The sequence below is a fragment of the Mesoplodon densirostris genome, chromosome 12 (genome assembly GCF_025265405.1).
Source record: "Mesoplodon densirostris isolate mMesDen1 chromosome 12, mMesDen1 primary haplotype, whole genome shotgun sequence".
NCBI lineage: Eukaryota > Metazoa > Chordata > Mammalia > Artiodactyla > Ziphiidae > Mesoplodon > Mesoplodon densirostris.
In genome coordinates, this window is record NC_082672.1 from 85046756 (window position 1) to 85068103 (window position 21348).

The 21348-nt window shown below is 38.1% G+C and overlaps 1 non-coding gene across 1 annotated transcript; it reads left to right on the forward strand.

The window, feature by feature from the left end:
• Positions 1 to 208: 208 nt before the first annotated feature.
• TRNAA-AGC (transfer RNA alanine (anticodon AGC)) lies at positions 209 to 280 on the forward strand. Its single transcript has one exon. It is a non-coding gene; the product is annotated as a tRNA-Ala (tRNA).
• Positions 281 to 21348: the final 21068 nt, after the last annotated feature.

The window sequence follows — 21348 nt, forward strand, 5'->3', positions numbered from 1 at the left end:
ACCCAGTTGAGTACTAGGTGATAATGGAGAAATCTAATAGAAAAGCACTTGAGTTTTTCCCCGAATCTGAGGATTGTTCATCAACCTTCAGAATATTTTTTTCTTCTTTTGATTTTATCACCTCTGCTGTTTTTTTTTTTTTTTCCCCTTACAGTTCAGGAGTCCTGTTATCGCTTACAAGGTGCTGTTTAACAACCTTTTAGGGAGAGGGGGTGTAGCTCAGTGGTAGAGCATGTGCTTAGCATGCACAAGGCCCTGGGTTCAATTCCCAGCACCTCCATCTGCAGTTTTCTCTCACCTCCCTCACAGCTAAAATCTTCAACCTGACAATGCCCTTGAAAGCTAAGCCGCCGGGCAAGTATTATCCTCATTTTATAATAAAGAAACAAACCTAGACCCTTTCCCTTCAATCCAGACGCTGTTATCTACAACAGGCTTCCAAATTGTCTCTCTTGAAAGTACTGTAAAAAGCAACGAAGAGCAAACAGCTACCACAGCACATCTTTACGATATGCTGCCAGATTCCACTGTACTTAAACTCAAATGTTACTATAAATATTATTCTCGGTAGCACAATCGTTATTTGTTATAATATTAACCTTTTAAACTTTTTACACCTAACACTTCACCCCACCAGATTTTGAGTAAATTGATACTCCAGAAAGATGCAATACACTTATTCTTTTACTTCCAGGTCAATTGGCACATTGATGCCAATGCCAAAGAGGGAACTGTGGACCCACGGAATCAAGTGCTCACACGCCCTTGTGCACTGTGTGGCAGTCAACTGCCACACTCCCAGTGCAATTCACACTCCCACGATACAGGATTCAGTACTCCTCGTGTGATCTGATGTCTAGAAACTGATAAACTCCAAATTAATCTCAGAGATAAATGTTGAATATTTCTAAAACCGATTTTCTTACAGCACTACTATGAAATTATCATCTATGCTTTCAGGCAGAATCAAGAGATATGAAAAGAAATAGAAATAGTTCAATTCCTCATAAAAAAAGTTTCTAATTGAAAGTCAACATCATAAATTGAATATGTGATTAAGACAATACTACAGGGGTTTCTATTATAAAAACTCTCTTAGAACTCTATTTCATGATTTTATTTTGATTTCATCTTCTTCCTCCTACCCATTCCCCCTCTTTTTTTAAAAAATATTTTTAAACAGTTATTGATTTCCTAACACAAACATCTGTTTGGATGAAAAACTTGGCATCCTTTTTATGTTGGTTGCCAGGATTCAAATAGATGTGAAATTCCATTTTCCCAATTTCTGATCTGTTCTTTTCTGAGAGTGAATATTTCTATCAAATTTATATTTATTTTAATAATCTTCCGTAATTCTTGCCATTGAGGTCAGCACAAGGGCACCTAGAAAATGTTCTTCACAAACATCTTTCCACAAGATCTCTCATGGGAGAACAGCTGAAAACTACTTTACATTAGTGAAGTAGTCTCAGTTTTCCAAATTTGCCCAGGAAAGGAGTTTAAAAGTGCTCTAAGGGCAGGCTTCAAGGTTGAAATAGAAAACTCAAGCCTTTGACCAGGGCTGCAGTCCTACTCTGTCAGGGGCAAACTTTCGGCAAGCCCTTAACGTCCCTTAGTATAAAGACAATCTGCCACCAGAACTTATGGCTGAGTCTCCACTGAACTTGTAAGTTAAGAGTTATCTATTTTTTATCATCCATAAGTTCTCCAGTTTCTCAGGAATACCCACTTAAAAGCAAAGGGTCCTTAATGACTGCTTTCTCTAGCAGAAAACTCCACCCATTGTATTTATTTTTGTTTAAACAATTATCTTTTAAAGAGGTGTGAACAATAATTTTAACACCGTAATATATTTACCCTTGGAAACACCATTTTCAGAGCTCCTTATTCCTTTGTGCAGGTGTGTATTTCCATGGGTCACCATTTTCCTTTTGCCTGAAGGACGACATTTAAACATTTCTTGTAGTGCACTATGATCTGCAATCATTCCAGGTGGTTCTTTCTCTAGCCTTACATAGTTCCCTCATACATATGAACTGATCAGTATGCAGCTGAATACTCCAGGGGGCCACCTGCAGATTTCTGGGTTCTTCTCTCTGTCCAGCTCTTTTCTCTTAGATACTCTGTCCCTAGCCACCCTTGCTTCCCCAGACTCTCAGGTCCATCCCATGTCGCACAGATATCCATCCTCATGTGAATCTCCCCTCCCATGTCTGCCTACAGGCCTTCTCCTCACAGAGCTCAGAAGCAACTCCAAGAGCTATGCTAAAGGGCCAATATCTAAGACTGAAAACAGGTATCTTCCCATCCCTAACAAAACATACCCCTTCCTTTTTTCCTGTTGTGGGTTGAACCGTGTCCCCCGAAAGATGTCAAAATACCTCAGAGTATGACCTTATTTAGAAATAGGGTTGTTGCAGATAAAATTCATTAAGATGAGATCATACCGGAATAGGATGAGCCTTTAATCCAAAACGACTGGTGTCCTTCTAAGAGACGATGTGAAGACCCAGGAGAAGACTGCTTTGTGAAGAGACAGTTGCATGCAGGGAGCAGGCAACGTCATGACAGAGGCAGAGACAGGAGTGATGAGGCTACAAGCCAAGGGATGCTAAGGATTGTCGACTACCCCCAGAAGCTGGGAAGGAAGAATCTTATCTGGAGTCCCAGAGGGAGTGTGTCTCTGCTGACACCCTGATTTTGAACTTGTAGCCCTCAAACTGTGACAGAATACAGTTCTGTTGTTCTGATCCACCCAGTCTGCACTACTTTAATGCAGCCCTAGGAAACTAATACACAGCATAAAATGCTTAAGCAAACCTGCTCTTCCATCTGCACCCAAAACTTTACCAAATACTTTCTGATATCTCTAAACTCCATTTGAGCCCAATATGAATTCATGAACAAGAAGAAAAGTATCTAACTCTATGTGGATGAAAACTATTGCCTGCCATTATCAGTACCCTATGTACCCTAAGAGGATTTGGGATGGAGAAAAGCAGGGTAATGGCCCTAGATAGTTAAGGTGCATATCAAAGGAATTATTTCAATGAGCCTAGACCCTTGCATCTTCTCATACATAGAAAAGCACTCAATTCATTAACCTGAAATGTCTGGTTTTCTTTAATTAGCAGTAATCTTTTGATGCTCTGACTACCTGATTTTTATTGCAAAACTCCTACATATCCTGGCTCCTCCCTTACCTCTTGGAAGGAGTCCCTCAGGGCCATCTGATAGACTATCTTCTGCGCTTAAGTCCTCAGTTTTGTCCATCAAATAAAACATAATTCTCAACTTTTAGGTTGTGCATTGTTTTTCAGCCAACAACTAGCAGATGTTAAGAAAACTTCACAGAGGAATTTACTTTTAACCTGCACCTTACGTTTTGGTCAGATTTTGCCATCTAAGGGTTCCTAGAAAGGGATTCCAGGCAGAGGGAATACCATGTATATTCTTTTCTCATCTATTCTGACGGTAATTCAGTTTAAAGGACCAAACCCATCAGCACTTTATTTATTATTATTAATTTTTTTCTCTTTTGCTTTCATAGAGTAAATTTAACTTCCCTGTCTTTCATTTGGAAATGGAAGCTGACTTTTTTTTCACCTAAATACAGTGGATCGGTTGGGTAATCACAGTTTAGATAATGGAACATCAGAAACTGTAACTATCCATGTAAAAACACAGATTGCTCATGCCTCTATCAGAGAAACAGAAGCCTGCAGTGAAAGCCAAGTGGTGGTAAATTCTATGCATCTGAATTACATACATTACTCTAGACTAATAAAAACTCAAAATATTGTCCTCATTTACAAACAGATTATTTTTGGTTTTATTTTCTCGGTTTTCAGGGCAAGTACATTACTAGTATATTTCAATGTCATTTTTTAAGCATTCAATACTAATGTCACACATCGAATCATGCAAAAAATCTGCTAACAATTTAATTTGTCTATTGTAATCAATAGGCCCCTCCTGCCCTTGGGATAAGATTATTGTTTTTATCTCATTTGTTTCTATTATACTGTGAAAATAAACTGAGTAGAGTTTTCCTCCCATGCAGAGATCTTATAATACAGCTACAGGACCGGAGGTTTATTGTAGGTGAATTGATAAAGGTTCCCTGTGGAAGTTCTAAGGCCACAGTAGCTGTGGGGATCTTAGAAAGCTCACTGTTAGTGTCCAAATTTCTGTAGTGTCTAACTTTGCCAGTTACTCCAATCATCTTTCTTAAAATAAGTATATTCTACCTGCTAATGGACTGACTTCCTATATTTTAACAGTTCAGGGATTGATACCACCTTTAAATTACATACTGAATAGGAGCACATTGGTGTAGATGTAGACATTTACGTGGCCTAGCAGTTTTAAATGAAAATGCTTTGAGGTTTCACCTAGACCTGTTTGTAAACCATGTTCCATACTGCTCTGGATTCCTCACAGGATCTGAAATGGCTCCATAACCCACGTAAAAGAGCTCCTGGACCCAATTTCAATGTACGTGTGTGTGTGTGTGTGTGTGTGTGTGTGTGTGTGTGTGTGTGTGTGTGTGTGTGTGTGTAGGCTTCCCCAACAGCAATTTTCAGACACCAGCAAGGAGTCCCAGAATCCACTCAATTCTGACACTACCTACCCTGAGATAGAGTCAGATTCCACAGGTAAAAGGCTTGGTACCACAAGAGCTTCCTCCGCTTCAGGTCCTGGTCCCAAGCCTAGGTTGTTACCTGTGCCTTCTGACAGACTGACTATACATCAGAGGTTCCCATGGGTTTGATTAATTTTCTAGAACAGCTCAGAGAAGTCAGGAAAACTCATTTACTAACTAGATTATCAATTTATTATAAAAATCTATAACTCAGGAGCAGCCAAATAGAAGAGATGCATGGGGCAGGGTGTGGGGGGAGGGGTAGAGCTTCCATGCTTTCTCCAGACGTCACTCTTCCAGCACCTCCCCGTGTTCACCAACCCGGGAGCTCTCAGAACCCTGTCCTTTCAGGTTTTTGTGGAGGTTTCACTACACAGGCATGTTTAGAATTTGCTTTATAATAACATTCACTGGCTATACTGAAGCAAGATGCTGCTAAGGCTATTTGAAATAAAACAAAACAACAAAAATTTCTCTTTTTTGTGATATAGAAATGTCAATAACTAGGTATCTTTGAACAATTACATGGTCACAGTAGCTGGCATACTGCTGATATTTTAGCACAATAACTAAACTGAATCTGGTAACGGAGGGCTTGAAATGTTTTTGTGTTACAACTGAAGGTAAAATGTCAGCAATGAAATTGCAAGTTAAATATGAGACTCAATAGGCAAAACTAAATAAATGTGCCTACTGTTAACACTTGGGCAGATTATCTGCCAGAGTCAGGCACTGAGGGAGCTGAGGTTTTTAATGGTCACATTAAACATCCTTATAATGGCAGAAGATCTTTTATTAGTTTCTGCCAAACAGTAAATATTTAAACTTGTGGAGGAATAAGTCATTATCACCTTCCAGATTAAAGTCTGACCCACTGAGGGATTCACCAGATAGATGAATTAGTGATTCAAGTTTGAAACAATACTTTCCTTATATTCCTTAAACTCTCTGGCCCCCTCCAAGTTTCTTCACCAGTGTAATTAGGGACTTTGTTGGAGTTGTTAGTTTTTGTAGCCACTTAGCTAGATGAAACAGCATTTTCTTGATATGATGCTTTCAAAACAAATATACATATATTAACTCACACCCTCATACAAGTAGCATCTAAATATTCAGGCTAGTATAAATCTTCAAATATATAATTTGAAGAATTAGATTTTGCAGGGGTGTTCTTACTGATCACTAGGTAAGTTTTACACATTCAGACTTATAACATACACTTGTAATTATTAAAAACTGTAAATGATAGATGATGATGATAAAGCTAAAGATAGAGAGTTAGAGAGAGGGAGAGATGATAAATAGATAATATATAGGGAGATGCAGGACATATTCAACTTCAGAAGAATAGCATTATTTATTATTTGGCCACTGCTTACTCTGGTCCAGCAAAGATTGCATTCCATCCTTCCCAGGAAAACGATTATTCGATGCCCTTTCCTTAAAGAGCTTCAGAAGAGCAAACATCTGGCAAATAAATCCTAATTATTCCCAAATCAAAATCCAAAAGTTTTTAACATCTACCCTACATTTATCTTACTTGTTCTTTTGGTCTATACCTTTTGCCCCGACCTTTCATCCAGCTAAAAACCACTGTCATTGAATAGACTTCAGAATGAAATTATATCACTTCTCTAAGCTTTATCTTCTTAAGGCTAGACAAAGTAAAGCTCTTTAAATTTCAATTATAAGGGTTATTTAACAGTAAATAGTTCTACAGTGAATAAGGGAAATCAAAACCTTTTGTCATCAATGAACTTTCCCAGCTCAGACCTGAGAATTAGACAAAAGCCTACCATCCCCACATGTGGCCCGATTAGGAGAGGGAAGCATGATGGCCTGTTATCTTTATAAATACAATAAAAAAGAAGGGATTACAGATTATTCTTAGTCTGCCCTATACAGGAAAGAAAAGAAAGTAAGGACTGAAAATTGTGTTAGCCTTAATGTTTCCAGACCCATTATCTTAACAAGTCTGGATTTACCAGGTATGTTCTTCAATTGAATCCCAAGAACACATAACTTCATCTCTTGGGGTTATTTCCAAATCCTCTTTAGAGCTTCTTCAAAGAATTTTCTCTTAATCACCTTTAAGAAACTCAAGAGCTCTACATCTCTAAGCTAATACAGCACCATAAAGATTTCTAGTCTCTTTTGTATGCAAATACTGGAAAACAAAATTCATTTTAAAACCTTTTTATGAATATAATCGGGTGCAGTTATCTTGTCTCAGGTTCAAGTTCAGTTTTTTGCTCAGCTGTTAACTCAAGACTAATTATTATAGTTTCAAGGTGCTTATTGCACACAAACTTCTTCTTTCTTACTGTTTGAACTTTTAAGTGATTCTCTGGTTCTTTATACTTTATTTTGTATTCCTTTAAATGGCTTTGATCAAGTCAATTAAAAGCCAGAGGTTTTAGCTGTGTACTAATGCTTTCACTAACATTGCAGCAGACTTTCAAATTTCTGAGTAAAGATGATTCCTCATTTTGTATAATTATAATCTGTATATTGATGCAGTGAGTTGCACTAAATCACTCCTAAGCCATTTACTTTTTTTGGTTGAAAACTCCCATCTATAATCTAAGAACACATTGATATTTCTTATAACTCAACAATGAGATTAAAAAACAAAAGAACTTAAGAATGGGTGAAAGTTTCAAACAGATATTTCACCAAAAAAGGTATATGAGTAGCAAATAATCATATGTAAAAATGCTCGATATCATCAGTCACTATGAAAATTAGGGAAGGCAAATTAAAACTATGATGAAATAAACTACCATACGATCTAGCAATTCTGTTCCTGAAGAAAATTAAAACACTAATTAGAAAAGATATATGCACCCATATGTTCATTGCAGTATCATTTACAATAGCTAAGATATAAAAGCAACCTGCATGTCCACCAATGGATAAATGGATAAAGAAGATGTGGTAAAAATAGTTAAGCACACACCTAGCACAGATTCCGCCATTTCATTTGAGGATAAAAGGAAATACATGTACTTACAAAGACTTTATAGGAATGTTCAGAGCAGCTTCATTTGCAATGACCAAAACCTGGAAACAATCAAAATGTCAGCCAACAGGTAAATGGATAAAATAAATTGTGGTGTATTCTTATAATGGAATACTAGTCAGCAGAAAAAGGAATAAACAACATGGATGATCTCAAAATAATTATTCCAAGTGAAAGAAGATAGACCAAAAAAAAAAAAAAGTCATACAGCATGATTTCATTTATATCAAAAGGCAAACTAATATATAGCAATAAAAAGCAGATCTGTGGTGACTGAGGAATGTGGGGACATGGCACAGAAGGAGCTGAACAGGAGGAGTTACAAAGGGACAGAAGGAATCTTTGGGGAGTGATGACTATGTTCTCGGTCTTCATTATGGTGATGGCCTCATAGGTGTGCCATATGCATATGGCAAAACCTATCAGATTTTTACACTTAAAATATATGCAGTCTATTGTATGTAAATTTTGCCTCCGTAGCACAGATTAAAATAAAATTTTGTTTTCCCTGTTTTTTTTGAACTTTATATAGATGAAATTATATTGTAAGAATTCTTCCATTTCATACCATTTTTTGATATTCATTCTGTTGACTGGTTAGTTACAGTTTATTTTCACTGTAGTATGGTGTTATTGTGTATGAATGTAAAACAATATATCAATTTTGCTGTTACAAAAAATTCAGGCTCCTTCTAGTTTTTGGCTATTGTGGATAATGCTGTTTTATACATTTATGTCCTTGTTTCCTGGTGCACATTTGGAAGCACTTCCCTGGAGTAGATTTCTAGGAGCAAAATGTAGGATATTTGCATGTTTAAATTTTCTAGGGAATAACACACTTTTTCTCCCCACTAGCAGTGGATGAGAGTTCTTTCAATCCACAAATCGGCTGATACACACGATACGATCTGATTTTTTAATAGCTGCCAATCTGCTGTGCAATATAATTTCATCTATACTTTTGCCTCAGCTGCCGTAACACAATACCATATACTGGGTGGCTCTATGGTCAGGCCGCGCAAGATGGCTGTTCTCTTGCTCTCTGTACATCCCCTGCGGGACAAGTGCCTGCTTCACCTACACCCTACTCACATGACTGACCTTTCTACGTACTTGCCCCTGCCCCAGCTAGTGATTGTTCTAACTTTAGATCAGAACTCTCCACTCTGCTTATCAAAGGGGCCATGAGAGGCATGCCCCTCTGCTGGTTTCCCTGGTAACCAATGAGCCAACAGCTGCCATGTCCTGCCTGTCTCCTGTCTGCCAAGTCTTCAGTCTTGAAGCTGGGCAGGTACAGGCCTTGTAGGCCTGCAGGGTGCAGCCCAAGAGCAGCTTAAAACAGAAATTTATTTTTCACAGTCATGAAGTCTGGGGATCAGTGTGCTGGCATGGTCAGGTTCTGGTGAGAGCTCTACCTGGTTGGCCACCTTCTTACTATGTATTCACATTGCAAGCTAGGGGATCTCTCTCTCTCTTCCTCTTCTTGTAAGGCCACTAATGCCATCATAACGGCCCCACCCTCATAAGCTAATGTAACCTTAATTACCTCCCAAAGCTTTCTTCTCCAAATACTGTCACATTGAAGGTTAGGGCTTTAACATATGAAATTGAGGGGGAATGAAATACTAAGATCATAGCAGCTATAGTTTTAATTACTAAATTACCTAATTACCATATAAGTTGAACATCTTTTTTGTATGATTAAGCACCATTTTTTGCCTCTGCTATAAAATGTCTGACCATATATTTTGCTCATTTTCTATTGTAATGTTTGTATTTTTCTTGTTAACTCATAGGCATTATACTGAATATATATATATATATATATCTGAATTTATTCCTTTGTTAGCTATTTGTATTATAAATATCTTTTAGTTTGTGGCTTATAGCTTTACAGTAATTTTATTAATAGAATATTTTAATTCTTTTTAACGGTGTATAGTTGATTTACAATATTGTGTTTGATTCAGGCATACAGCAAAATGATTCAGTTATATATATACATTTTTCAGATTATTTTCCATTATAGGTTATTACAAGATATTGAACATATTTTAATTTTAATGTAGTTACATTAATATTTTTATGATTTTTAAAAATTTGTGTGACATCTTAAAGAGTTCCCTCCTTCCCTAGGATAAGATCATAAAAGTATTAGCATCATTATTTTTCACAAAGTTGTAAATTGGGAATTGGGGATTTGTGTTTGTTTGTTTAAATTAATTACTGATCAACATGGTCTTTGACCAACAATAATGGCCACTGGCATAGTATTAGAAAAATAAGAAGACCCTTAAGCCTTAATGATGTCATTGAGCCCCTAAATAAACCCTGGAACCACCTATTTCCAGATTTCTTACTATATAACGTAATAATGTCCTTACTGCCTGAGCCACTCTATCTGAATATTCTGTTATTTGCAGCTAAACTCTTGCTATTTGATAAAAGATGCTACAACAACAACAACAACAACAACAAAAAGATGCTACAATTACCCAGGCACCTTTTCCTAAGTTTCCTGATTGGGAAACAGCAGAAAAGTCAAAACAAACTAGCACAACACTGATCCAACTGGTTCTTATCTAGTTGCTGGAGTTTACATCATGCATTAATTGTTAGTTAACTGGACCAGTTACCTTCTTTTTGTTGAGGATCCTTCTCTGATTATAAGACATTAGGGTCCAAAACAGAAAAGGAAGCCATAGGCTTTTGTTGCAAAACAAGATACAGTTTTAGTATTGAACGCAGCCCTCACCTTTGATTCCTTGTTATCGATACTGAGAATCAGCAACCTCTTCAAACAGCTCCCCTGAAATAGCCTTGATCATGGAGGCTGGCAGGACCTAAGAGAGATTTAATGCACCATTAGTGGTACACGTGGTGCCATTCTGAGAACACTGCACTTGGTAGAACATTATCGCAACCAACGGGCTGTATTAATGTCTTAAGAGGCTGTAAACTTCTTGAAAATGCACCTGAATTCTCAGAGGTGAGGAAATGAAGATGTAAGTAATCCTGGGCTAAGTGTTTAGCTCTGCAGTTTATTTTCTGCTTGACAATAATGGGAGAAGGAGTGGCAAACTCCTATTATTTGTGATTCATGCAGCAATCCTCTTACACCTCAGGTGGACAAGTTTGAGAAAATACAGCTGTTTACATCTTTATACCCAAGAGAATGATCCTCCCGATTTGGACTGTGAAGATTGGACGGTGTGAGGCACCAGACCAAACTCATGTGCAATTTATTCCAATTAATATGAATGCCTAGCATTTCTCCAAAAGCACCTCCTAAGGTAAACAGTGAATATGTTACAGATTCTGTTGACTAGGTTAACCAGAGCATAAGGCATTATGACCATCAGTCCCCAATTACGATGCTTAATGGGTATAACAAAGCCTCTCATTTTCCAGGAAAACAGCCTCTTTGGCCGGACCTTTCAAATCCCAAATCCTTTTATTACTTTTCAGTTCCTTTTGTAGGATATGACCTCCAAAGAGAATTTATTAGTTAGCAAAGTTTGATGATAAAATCCTATACAAAAAAGGTACCCCTTTTAGAAGTGTAGAAGCTGAGCAGAGCACAGGCTACACTGGGAAGTCAAGAGACCTGGGACCTGAGTCTGATCATGCCTCCATGCACTGGGTGAACTGAAGTAGATTATCCCCTCTGCCTTGTTTTTCTCATCTGTTTCCTAATAGGAGAAGCGGAACTAGATTTCATCTATCAAATTCTTTGTGTTCACCTCCTCAACTCCGAATTCTACGAATCCATCATTTTATGCTGCTTTTATTGGTGTTCAAGACTCCCTGTCTCATCCCCTTTAACGAATTCCATTAAACAACTAACGAAATCTCATCTCTTTTAGAAAATGTTTCTTAGTTTTCAGAGAAACGTTGGGACTCATAATTTTGTTACTTCTAAAAGTCTTCATTTGTGTATGTGTGGTTTTGCTTAGATCATGAGGAAAAAGCTATAATCTATGGACTGACATTTAAGGTGAGAGAATCATTCAGAAGCGCGTGTACATGTTACTCCACACCCGTGTATGTAACGTTGCATCGGAGGCCAACAGGGTAGGAAAGAAGTGTGAGGAAGGGTCCTTGGAGGCTCTACAGCAACAGAAGCAAGGGGTCCATGGTCACCTGGCATGACAACCTGGCGATGTGCCCTTGTGTCTCCCTCCCTGACACAACCAGCTGGGAGCATCGAGCACAGTGGGGGCACAGAAGCTGGGTAATTCCTGCCCAACGTAGCACATATTTACTGGGAAGTCTTTGCTTTGGGGCTTCTGATAGGCCTGGCTGAGCTTTCTCAGAGCTTCCCTGCAGTATGAAACCCTTTCTATCCGATGCCTTCCCTTTCACAGATGTCAGGCCTGCACCAATTGTGATTGAAAGCTTTCCTGCCTTCTCCTACCCTCTCTCTCCTTTAGCCTTCATGGGCATTCCCCTTAGAAAAGCTTTTGCATGTCTCATTCCATCTTGGTGTTTGCTTCTTAAAGGACCCACCAAAACATAAACGACTACGTGGAATAAGCAATATTCCAGACTCTCTGGCAGCCAGGTGTGACCACGTGTAACTATGTGGTTATAGGTGGATATGATATGTAATAGCCTTGAAGGGATCTGACAGAAGGAGTCTTGGCCTTCTCCTCCCATGGTCTCCACCCCACTAACTAGAAAAGCGGCATAATGGTTAGATCCACGGCAGCTAACTCAGATTAGAAAGTGGAAGCAATATACTTAGGTTACAGATCCCTGATGATAGAGAAACTGTCATATCAGCATGGATGATCCATGTTTCCATGAGAAAGAAAAATGGTCAGTGCTATTTTTGCTTTCCTATCAAACAGTATAACATCATCTTAACTTATACAGTTCCCTACCCTCCAGGGAGGCGGGGGAGGGGCAAATAAAACACTTATTAAACAGGAACCAGTGCTGACAGCATGGAAAAGTCTCTCTCTCTCTCTCTCTCTCTCTCTCTCTCTCTCTCTCTCTCTCATACACACACACACACACACACAAACACACACACACTCACACACACACACACAACTCAGAGAACGGGACATCATTGCCAACTGGAATATCTGGGGAAGGAATTAACCTAGACTTTGAAAGATGATTAGAATGTAGAAAGGAAGATTGTAGACTGGGAAAACAACCTGAACATACTGTTACTTTTGGACTAAGAAAGAGACTTCCCTGAACACAATAGAGATGATTTGGTGGCCAACAGTGCAAAATAAAATTAGGAGGGGGGAAATCCTGAAAACTCTGCTTAGGCAACATCCTAAAGAGACCTGTGCTGGTTATTTGCCTACTGGCCCTGAGGTCTATACCCTGCCCTTCTCTATTTTGCTGTGTATTACAAGGGCCTGATCCCTCAAGCCACACTTACAGCCTCCTTTGACTAAGTCTTCTTATGTGGGTTTGGCCAATGCAAAGTACTGGCAAGATATTGGAGAACACAAGGATGGATGATACCAGGGTAACATTTCCTCTTATTCTTCTACAGTCAAGGTCTCTAGTAGCTGCTATGTTTCCTCAGTGGTTCCAACTTCTGTGACACAGCCCTGGCTCCTGGGCTCAGACACTCTTCCCTGTGTTCCTCTAGTCGAGGGGTTAAAGTGACTTCTTGTAGTGGCTAAATTTTATATCACCTTGTCTTTTCCTGTTTGTCCTTTTGGCAATTCTGACAAATTAGTATTCAATTTCCTGTGTTAAATTCCTTCTACTGAATTACCTGGTTTAGCAGATGGTGTTGCTCCCTGTGCCTATGCCTGTGACATTCATGTATACACAGTGGAGACTGCTTAATGTAACTGTCTGCACTTATTGATCTAAAGGTTTTATTTAACCACAGGAGTACGTCCAGTCATGCATAAGGAAAGCCAGAAGCAGACAATGATGGGCAGGAGGTTGATGGATTAAAAACCAGGTTCCTCACCCTGGAGCGGAGGGAGGAGGGTAACTCCGAGTTGTGTATCACACTTTCTCTCACAGTTCCCTAGAAGGATTGAGCCCCAGCTGCCTATGATGGTACCCGGTTTGATCATACATGCTTTATATTGGCTTCCTTCTCTTCCCTGTCTTAACTCCCTGCTCATTACCAGTGTTCCAGATAAATTACTTGCACTTGAATCCTTGCCTCAGGATCAACGTCTAGGGAAACTGAAACCATGCCAACTGGATTGAGTTTGATATCCTAGGCAAGACACTAAAGAATGTAGAACCTTTTCTTGAACCTCCATGCCCATCAATCTCCCAAAGCTTCCTGCAAAAACATCTTTATCATAATAGCACTTAATTCGTGAAGCTGAAATTATCTGTTTACATTTCTCTCTTTTCCAAGAAACTGTCATTCCTCCCACTTAGTGCTTTTACTGGCACAAAACAGCCGTCCATTAAATATTTGTTGAATGAAATAATGAATGACAAAACAAGAAGCAACAAAGTCTAGGAGGGGAGAGAATCTCACCACTGTACTCAGCACAGTGCCTAACAGGTCAGAAGACACTCAATAGATATCAATTAATGGGATTAATAACTGAATGAATTTGGTGACAACTAGCTTAGAGGTTAGAGTTAAAGACTTGGAACTGGATGAATTCTTTGAGGAACTGCATAAACAGAAAAGAGAATGCTAGTATTAAATGAGATAATTTTGTGCCAAGAGGACTATGGTTGAAAAATTTGAATGGAAAAATACAAAATATAAATTCTGATGACATAATTTCCTTGAAAAATGACATGAATCAATAATCAAGGAGATGTCTAAAGAAACCAATATGCAATAATTAGTATTTCAGAGTTACATCAAAATCGAGCATTTGGACAAAGGTGACTAGGTTCATATATAATGCTTGGAAAATTCACTACAGAGAGCTTCATGAATGATACACTGAACTTAAAATTATTTAAAATTGTGTTTTAAAATTAGTTTTACTATAGTTGTTGCTTACTAATCACAGGGTTTTTTTTCAAAAAGTAAGTGCTATGAAGTTTTTAAGAGGTCATACTTGTGTAGTCATAAACTTTTCTTTTAGTTTTAAAAAAAGACTTAGAAGAATTATACAAGTCCCTCCACTCCTTTCATTAATTAACCCAAAGTATAATATTAATTTTGGGCTAGTATTAATTAGCCCAAGTATAAACTTTATGATATTCTTATGTATTTACAGAATCAGGTCCTTTAAAAACTTACATTTGGATAAATAAACTATGGGCAGATATAACTTAATGCCTGGTGCTACATTATAGCCATCATATGATAAGAATACACATTAAATACTTTCTATTTTTAACAAATATTTCTTAAGATAAAAGATTTCATGACATGAATCCTGAGGAAAGCCAGACGTCAGTGACAGACTCTTTTGTAATTTTTTAAAAATAATTTTGGCCTTCCCTTTTTCTTTATTTTTTAAAATACATTTATTTATTTGTTTGTTTATTTATTTATTTTTGGGCTGCACTGGGTTTTCGCTGCTGCGCGCGGGCCCCCTCTAGTTGCAGCGAAGAGGGGCCACTCCTCATTGTGGTGCATGAACCTCTCACCGTGGTGGTCTCTTCTGTTGCGGAGCATGGGCTCCAGGCACACAGGCCTCAGCAGCCGTGGCACGCAGGCTCACGGGTTCTAGAGCACAAGCTTAGCAGCTGTGGCGGATGGGCCCAGCTGCTCCGTGGCATGTGGGATCTTCCCGGAACAGGGCTCGAACCATGTCCTCTGCCTTGGCAGAAGGACTCTGCGCCACCAAGGAAGTCCCATTGGCACAGACTCTTGATGAGGGGGAAAAAAATCAATCTGAAAAGACTGCTTACTGCTTAAGCTACTTGTCTGCCTAATTCAGATTCCATGGTAAAAACTTGTTTTTGTCCAAGAATTCTAATTCCCAATGAAAACCCTGGATAATTGTATATTTGGGTAAATAACAACAGCATCCTATCCCATGGTAATCCTCAATAATGTGAGCTATGTGTTATAGTGTTTTACATGTGTTAATTCTCAAGAGAGCTTGGCACAGAGGGAAACTAAATATCACTGTATTCATTTTATTGCATCAAATACATTGTTTTATGAAATTATACAATTTTACTGGAAACTATTATAATAAAATGTAAGTAATAGATCTAAGACATATCACTATTAAAAATATAGGTAATAAATTTAATATCAATTAGAAATGTGAAATTCTATGATAAATTTTTCGGAAAAGAAAGTCAGTCTTCCTACATCAGTCTATGTCAATCTAACCTTCTTCCTGCTCTGCACAACCTAAATTCAAATACATCATAAAAGACAAAGATAAAAAATGCATCATCCAGGCTTCCCTGGTGGCGCAGTGGTTGAGAATCTGCCTGCCAGTGCAGGGGACACAGGTTCAAGCCCTGGTCCGGGAAGATCTCACATGCCACTGAGCAGCTAAGCCTATGTGCCACAACTACTGAGTCCGCACTCTAGAGCCTGTCACAACTACTGAGCCTACATGCCACAACTACTGAAGCCCGTGTGCCTAGAGCCTGCGCACCACAACAAGAGAAGCCACCGCAATGAGAAGCCCACGCACCACAATGAAGAGTAGCCCCCGTTTGCCGCAACTAGAGAAAGCCCGCGCGCAGCAACGAAGACCCAACACAGCCAAAAATAAATAAATAAATAAATAAATATTTTTAAAAATGCATCATCCTATTGTGTTCCCTACTTTCCCATTGCCTAGCTCTTTATTTTATTTTCTGATAAAGCCTCATCTGGTGGAAACAGTTTTTCCTGTTTATAACATTGTAAGTTCATAGCATTGTTTGTATTTGCCTGCCACTGTCATGCCACTGTCCTCCCACTCTGAGACATTAGTAAATTTTGAATATGAGAAAATGACCAGCAACTGATGGAATTAGTCTAAAATTTAATCAAATTAGGTTTTACATAACTCCAATGAGATACGATTCCTTTTAAACAATCACACAGATTTAATACGCTGAAAGAGTTTGGAAATCTCTTTTAATACCTCTAATTCACAGAAGAGAAAACTGAGGTTCAGAAAGTTTAAAATGACCAAAGGTCATATTATTGCAAGTTAATGGCAAAGCACTGGGACCCTAAATTGTCTGCCTCCCATCTTTGGAAATTGTTTTCATTATAGAATCACCTTGAGGTTTTCAGCTTCTTTTACATTGTGTTGTATGTTTTGGTTTCCATGACTAGTAGTATTTCCTGAAAAAAATCATTCTAAGTAATATTTCATTAATAAAAAGTTGCTTGGATACAAACATAATTATTCCACTAATTGGTGAACAACTTTTAATTGAGCAATTGCTGTATACCAATCACTATTATAAATTCTGAGAACATGGAAGTCAAAAAACCAAATAAAAATCCTTGCCCTCAAGCAGCCGCATAGCACAGGGAGATCAGCTCGGTGCTTTGTGACCACCTGGAGGGGTGGGATAGGGAGGGTGGGAGGGAGATGCAAAAGGGAGGGGATATGGAAACATATGTATATGTATAACTGATAAAATTTGTTAAAAAAAAAAAAAGAATTAAAAAAAAGAAAAAATCCTTGCCCTCGCTGGAACATATAATCTAAGTTACACATTTTAGTTTATAATTGTCATATTCCATCTTGGTCAATGAAATTGTGTCTTTGGTTAGAATTGTTTTAGACTGGGAGTTTATGTCATTTCTTTTTTTTTGAATTTTTATTTTATATTGGAGTATAGTTGATTTACAATATTGTGTTAGTTTCAGTTGTACAGCGAAGTGATTCAGTTATACACATACATATAACAATTATTTTTCAAATTCTTTTCCCATTTAGGTTATTACAGAATATTGAGCAGAGTACCCTGTGCTATACAGTAGGTCCTTGTTAGTTATCTATTTTAAATATAGTAGTGTATGTCAATCCCACATATGTTATGCTATTTCTAAAAAAACTCTCTGAATGACAAGATCAGCCATAGTTATAAGTTTCAAAACCGGAATAATTGATAAAGGAATATAGCAAGCAACATAAAGGATAAAGAAAGGTACAGCTTTCACAGTGCCAGGCTTGTGGGGTACTCTGGCTGACTTATGTAAGAGCAGACAAATACAACTGAATGCAACAAACATTTATCCAGTTACCATGTGACATGTTAGCCCTGCTACCTAGCTTGCTATTTAATTATAAGCACCCAGAACTGTGTGTGCCACACCACAAGTGCTCAATAAATATCCTGAGAATGAAGGAATGGATTATGTAAACCAGATATTGTACTAGATTCCAGAGATACAAAGATGAATAAGATATGGTCCCATCTTGTAAGAAACCCATAATCTCATAAAGGATCATAATGTTCATTAAATGTCTTCTATTGACAAAACACTATCCTTGGCACTGCACTAAGGATAAATAAAACAAATGAAACACAAATCTTCTCTCAAGAAGCTTATTTTATAATAAATATCTTGAAAAACAAGACTAGGGACAGGTTTCATTTTTACTGGTAACAATCAGAAAAATTTTCATAAAAGTGGTGATATTTGAGTTGGGTCCATGACTTCAGCTGGATTATTACTACCTCTCTGTTTTCATTCCCTGTAAGAAACATCAAGATTTTAAGGCGGCATGGTCAAAGAAGAATCAGACTAACCAAAGCCCTTAAAAAGAGAGATAATGAAATACCTAGATAATGTTTAAGGTCACCTTTGGTCTCTTGTACAATGATCTCCCCATCTTAGCAGAATCATTCGAAATGAGGTGCAATTCCCAAAATATACATTGTTTCTTTCTGAGTCTTCTTGTCTCCGACCCAATGCTGTTCCCTCTGCCAAAGATGACCTCCCAAAATATATCCTGTCCTGGGTCTCTCCAATACGACCCTTAGGTTGATTTGCTGGGAGGAGTCACAGAACTCAGAATATAGTCATACTCATGGTTGTGATTTATTACAGCTGAAGGATAGAAGGTTAGGATACATATATATATACAACTTGCTGATACACTATCAGTGAAGGGAAAAGGTACATGGAGTGAGGTCTGGAGGAAACCAGGTGCAAGCTTCCAAGAGTCTTCTCCCAGTGGAGTCACACAGGATGCACCTAATCCCCCAGCAAAAAGTTGTGACAATACATGTGAAGTATTGTCTATTCAGGAAGCTCATTAAAAACTCAGTGCCAGAATTTTTAATGGGGGCTTGGCACACAGACACCCCTTAACTAGCACCTTAACATGTATCAAATTTCTAGACTCCTAGAAGGAAATCAGAAGGTCAGCCAAAGTGTATCATTTGTATAAACAGTTTAGGCATTTTTATCAGGGAATGGAAGGAACCGTGCTGAAATCTGAGTTCTCTAGACATTCAGATAAAACTGATCACTCTCTCCTTTCCAGCACTACCATAATGGGTACACAACTTCAGTGTTGCGCTCATCACATTATATTGTTATTATTGGTTTCTCTGTGTCTGATCCATAACTGCAAGCTCCCCAAGGGAATGCGTCTTAAGCATCTTTGTATTCCCTGTACTGATTGCAATGGCTGAGACATGACAGGCTCTCAATAAGTGCATGATGAATGAATGGACAAACTAATAAATTACATAAACCAGTTTAACATTCTAGTACATCTCTATATACAGACAGGCTCATTCATAACATAAGAATCCATACAAGTTATATTGTTATAAAGATGTTCTTTTGATTGTCAAAATGACTGAGGGTGTTATTGGAATTTAGTAGAATTTAGTAGGAAGCTAAACAGCCTGCCATTCCTGAACAGTCTTACACAATGATGGATTATACTGTTCAAAATACTAACAGCATCTGCATTGAGAAACAGTGGCATATACCAATCTAGGCACACTCTGGAAATCAGCGGTAGGGTCAAGCCCATCCAAACCACACAGCAACTTTATAGAAATATATGTTAGGGAGATGCTCCAAATATCCACTACATTGACAGAAAAAAATCTGAGAAATACAGGAAAGCACAAACAGAAAATAAAATCATCCCTAAGCATGTCTCCTTTTTGAAATATGTTCTTTCATGACCTCACACTCTCTTGGTTGTTCTCCTATTTGCCTAGGATGCTCCTTTTGAAATTTTGTAGCTCTTCTCCTTCTGGGTCTTTAATGAAACCCCCCTTCCTCTGCTTCTCTTTTCTTCTATATAGTCTTCCAAGGTGATCTCATCTAGCTCCACGGCTATAAATAGAATCTACACATTAACAACTCCAAAATATTTATCTACAGCACTGAGATCTCCCAATCTTCCCAGAACTCCGGACTCGAAAACAAAGGCCTATAATACATCCCTAGTTGGATGCTTAATTGGCATCACAAATTAAATGGTACCAAACAGAAACACTGATTTCCTTCCCCGCCCTCAACTTACTCTGCCTTAATTTTCCCCAGCTCAAAAAGTGATACAACCCATCCTCACCCCTCCATTCCAGCTCAAGCCTAATACCTAGGATTTGTTCTTGGTTACTCCCTTTTCCTAGATCCATATCTAATCTCTCATCAAATCCTGTCATGTCAATCTCCAAAATATTTCCTGAAAATCTCCATCTCACTCTTTCTCCAGTACAGTCATCATGATCCAAGTCTCCATAACCTATACCCTAGACCACTGCAACAATCTCCATGCCTCCCATAGTCTACTTCACAAAATCAGAGGAATCTTTTAAAACAATAGTCTAATCATATCAGTCACACACCTTTCTTAAAAGTAAAAATTCCATTTGAGATTAAAATCTAAACTCATTATCCTGGCTTTCAAAACAGTCTAGAGGATGCCCACCTCCTAACCTTATCAGGCCTCATCAATGCAGCCTTCTTTTATTTCCTTGAATATGTCACACTCAGAATCCATGTAGTCTCTTTGCAATAGCGGCTGTTGCTATAGCCAGCAATGTTCTTTAAAAAAATCTTGGGATGGCTTATCATAACTCACCTCAGATGACATCCGCTCCGAGAGAACTTTCCTGACCACACAGTCTAGAGCACTTAAGAAGCCATTCTTTATTATATTATATCATTTTAATTCTTATCATAGTACTTAGTCTATCTTATGTCTTCTTTCTTTATCCCCTCCCTATTTTTTCTTTTGTGTGTGTGTGTCTCCGTTTACTTTAATGTAAGTTGTATGAGTGTAGAGACTTAGTCCAACTCTCTCTCTCTGTATGCCTAGAACCAGAACTGTGCCGGGAACAGAGTTAGCACCCCACAAGTACTTGTTGAATAATGAATAAATCAGCTCTGCCCCTTGTGAAAAATATAACAAACGTCTTACTGTACATTCTTTTAGTACTGTTTATGCATACTGTGGTAATTTAAAATATTGAATCTACTGTTTTAACTTCATTAATTCAGCTGATATCTCAAAATCCACTAATTAGATTAGCCTGGAACCTTGGGAGGTATGATTCTACATTCTCTCTTTCAAAGAGCTTAATATTTAACAGAGTAAGGAGACACACCACACATCACAATCTACAGGTTAATGAAAAATATATCATTATAGCAAATGAGTTGTCATAAGTCAGTGTCTAATCAAGTCCCAAAGGAGAACAAACCACAAGTTTTATAGGAGTTTAGAGAAGAGAGAGTTCTTAACCAACTGGATGAAAAATACGGCATTGTTATGATGTTGGGGCACACAGAGAGAAGGGGTATAGGATGACAAGAGAA